Genomic DNA, 4,408 nt, shown 5'->3' with positions numbered 1-4,408 from the left:
AGTTTGTTTGGCTCAACAACAATGCAATACAAGGTAAAAATCCAAGTCTCAGTAAAATATCTACATATTTCCAGTTCTTCCCTCGTTTGCGCTCATTCTCATCAGCAGCTGCATTGACAGTGCTACCTTGTCACTTTCCACAGGTGGTTTCTAAGAAACGGGAATATTTCTGACTGAAAGATCTTCTGCCTCCATTCACAAGGTTTCAATTTATATTAATGTATTTAAATTTATGTGAAAAAGGACAGAAAATTGAAAAAGTATAATAAAAAAAATGTTTAATCCAAAATCCCACATGCCCTGCAGTTCTTCTGCAGAACTCCTCCTATAGAAAACCTCAAGTCTAAATGGATTTTGATTAATTTAACTTTAAAAAGAAAAAAGAAAATGAAAAGAAATGTTACAGCTGTAGGTAAAATCAGGAAAGTATGGCCAATAATATGTAGGATTACAGCACTAATAAAATCTACCTGTAAAGTTGTTGTTTGGTCATTTATTTATCTTATTTTAGCCATCCTGTTTTTACAGTGTTTGGTGGTTGTTTGCGGTGAAATCGCAATACGACATCTGAGGAAAGCATGTTTTATGGCTCCATTATTTGCAAACCAAACTGGTTTATTATGAGTCAGTTGACACGGCTCAGACCTGGACTTTCATCCCTCAAGGCTTCCTTAACTTTGAGATGGCTGCAAGTGAAGGCAGAACGGCAACGTCACAAACTAAAGTGACAGAAGGCGGGAGAGGAACCAGGGAGACGAAGCTTGTCCAAACAGAGAAGAAAGGACAAGAGACCAAGACAAACACAACAACTGGCACTCAAACAGCACCTGAAAACTAACATAATGTACAAACCAGCGGGGCATTTGCAGCTTAGACACGAAGGACATTCAGGGTTTATTAGAGGCTTTTATTTCCTCAAATAAAAAGTCGTATTAGCCAGGGGAGGGTGCACACCGAGCGGAGCAGCGCAGCTAAACACAGGCTGCTAATTAGTGTGACAGACAGGAGGGAACCATGGAACGAGTTATTGAGCAAGATCATGGAATATAAATGCACTGTGTGAGCAAACACACACAAACACTCTGAGTCATTTGAGTTTGATGTGTGGGATCAGTGTTTTCAGAATGCTGAATTTCCACAAGTAGACGAAGGATTTTAAAAGCAGGAGCATGTTGCTGGTTAATTTTACACGTGCAGTAAAGCACAGGTAGAGAGGTCCAAAGGTTCTTTCTGGGTCATATGGAGCAAAGGAAACATGAAGCTTCAGTTAAATAAGATTATAAATCAAGTTTGTTGGCATAGCGTGGAAAAAATAGCTTGTTAGGAAAAAATGATAAAATTATGGAAATAATTTCCACTTTGATTAAATTCTTTAATTTACTGACAAAGAATTTTGTTGAATGAGTTAAATATTTTGGGTCAACTGGACAAGTTGATTAAGTCAGTGGTCTGGTACTCACAAGATGATAAATCCTATGAGTTGTTGATGATAAATCAACAAGAAAGACTTATAAGTAATTATCTGTCCCAGCTTGACCAGTAATGGTAATAATCAATGGTGGGTAATAATGAGAATGCAGTCTTTTGGATGTAAGCAAAACAAGTTTCACCACCACTTGGAGACTTTTCATCATGAACACAAAGAAAAGTCTGCAGGTTACTTTAGAAATAAACTATCCAACATATACAACATATAGAAAAGTTGTTTTATTAAAGCAGCTTCGTCTCATAGAAAACTCCACTCATATGAAGTAGTTTGCAGAGATTCCTGGTTTAAAATGTTTCACTCTAAAGCAGAAGAATGGATCATAATACTGACAGTTTTAAATATATTTACCTACAATACAGACACTAAAACGTAAGACACATTTCTTAGTATGTTTCTTTGGTTCATGTGACGGGAGGAGGGGCTCAACATTATTGTCGTCGATAAAAAGGGAATCCTGAAGAAAAAGTTTGGAAACTGCTGGAATAAGTAGCCGTAACATGTTAACCCAGGATCTGACTCGATGTTTTAAAACTTGTATGAGATGTTTAATGTAATACTTTATTGGGGTAGTTACAACTACTTTTTGAAAGACTAGTTAGATAAAATATTGTGCTGATCCAACAAAATGTGAGAATATGATGCACAGCTTGTTTTACAGGACGGCTTCTAAGACTGACTGCACCAAGCAAAGTGTGAAATGCAATTTATTATACGTTTACTCCTGCAGGCGGTAAGTTTGGAAAAGAAAATAACAGAGTGGAGTCATTGGAACAAAGCTTTGCTCTGTAAAGGAAACAAACCCCACAAAACCAGTATTTTTTAGATTAATTGATCACTTCTTTGAATAAACACGTCCGCTGAATGACTGTGCAATAGAATAAAATAATATTCGGTCAGCTATCCAGGAAATAACAGGAAAATACTAAATTGTAAAAAGGAATTCCAAGTTTGTACCTTTACTTTTATACAAGATCTTTTATTCTATCTCATCTATTTGATATTAAGAGGAAGATGTGAGACGTTTGGACATAATACCTGTGTTTAAATTCCTCAGCATGCTTTTCACACTTCTTAAATCAGAATAAAGCATCCTGTTGTGAAGTTTTTGTAAACAGGCTTCAGATCTCATCTGGCAAGGTCGTTTTAATCTGAACAAAATTGAGATAATTAACTTTTTATCTGTAGATAATGGCTCCATTCCCAGTGCAGATAAAAGTGACTAAAATCAATTTCTTTGCCCATGTTTGCTCTATAGCTGGTCTTTTTTTAATTTTTTTTTTTTTTTTATCATAGTCTGAGCAGCTCAAATCTGAACCAGGCTACTTTCATATCTGCTATTGGACCATATATATATATATATACTGTGTATATATATATATATATATATATATATATATATATATATATATATATACTGTGTATATATATATATATATATATATATATATATATACAGTGTATATATATATATATATATATATATATATATATATATATATATATACACAGTGTATATATATATATATATATATATATATATATATACACAGTATATATATATATATATATATATATATATATATATATATATATACACAGTATATATATATATATATACACAGTATATATATATATATATATATATATATATATATATATATATATATATATATATATATACACAGTATATATATACACAGTATATATATATATATACACAGTATATATATACACAGTATATATATATATATATATACACAGTATATATATATATATATATATATATATATATATACACAGTATATATATATATATACACAGTATATATATATATATACACAGTATATATATATATATATACACAGTATATATATATATATATATATATATATATATATATATATATATATATATATATATATTTATATATATATATATATATCACATATCTGTTTTTTGTCAAAACAACCTAAATCTCAACAGTCTTGTTGTATTTCAGTTTTATGTGACTGAAGCGAGACAGATGTCATAATTCTGCAGCGACAGGGTTTCAATGAAAACAATGAACGGAACAATTTTATCGTCTCTCTTAGCTCTGATGGTGCAACAGCTTCAAAACTGATGCACACACACCGACATGTAGCGTCCATATTTACCTCTAAACACAGCATGCTGGGTGTGACTGCAAGCCTCCTGCGCATGCAGACCAGGGTTGCTCAATCTGGTCCTGTGGGAGCTGCAATCCTGCAGGTTTTTCCATGCATCCCTCCGACAACACACCTGACTGAAATTAATGAGTCATTGTGAGGTTTAAATGGATTCAGGTAGATTGAAGAAGGAAAACATGGAAACCTGTTGGATCAGACCAGACTGAGTAAACCTGCCATTAATGGTTCATACTGGAGTCTGATGGTGGTCACATTGAATTAAAATGTGAACCATGGAAAGATAAAAACAAACAGATTTGAGCATTAGGATCTGCACAACATACTAAAAGGTTTCCAACCTACAGCTGATTCCTAAAGATAAACAATAAAATCTAAAAGTACTCCGTGTTCCGCCTCTGGACAGCTGCCTCTGAACATCCTGCAGACAAACTAACAACCAAAAAAACTCAACATACCTCAAAGCCAATCTGCAACAGTAGCAACAGGAACAAATAACCAAAGCACAGAAGCTACAGCAGAACTGGAGCTAAACACTGTTTGCCAAAAGCTAAAACAGGTAATCAGCGTTCAACATGTTTGAAAGGCACTTGGTGTGGTTATCTCACTTCCACAAAGGAAATGCATTGTTGTTGGGCATAAAGACACTTGGGTGCTAACACATGACATCATTGTTCTCTTTAACTCACACTTTTTCTGTATGAGTTACAGGACTGCAGCCAGCTGAGAGGTCATTGTGCTTTTTATCGCCTCC

Source organism: Telmatherina bonti, assembly GCF_933228915.1.
Source record: "Telmatherina bonti genome assembly, chromosome: 3".
In the NCBI taxonomy this organism is placed as follows: Eukaryota; Metazoa; Chordata; class Actinopteri; order Atheriniformes; family Telmatherinidae; genus Telmatherina; species Telmatherina bonti.
The sequence above is the reverse complement of the archived record's forward strand: the minus strand, read 5'-3'. Positions refer to the sequence as shown.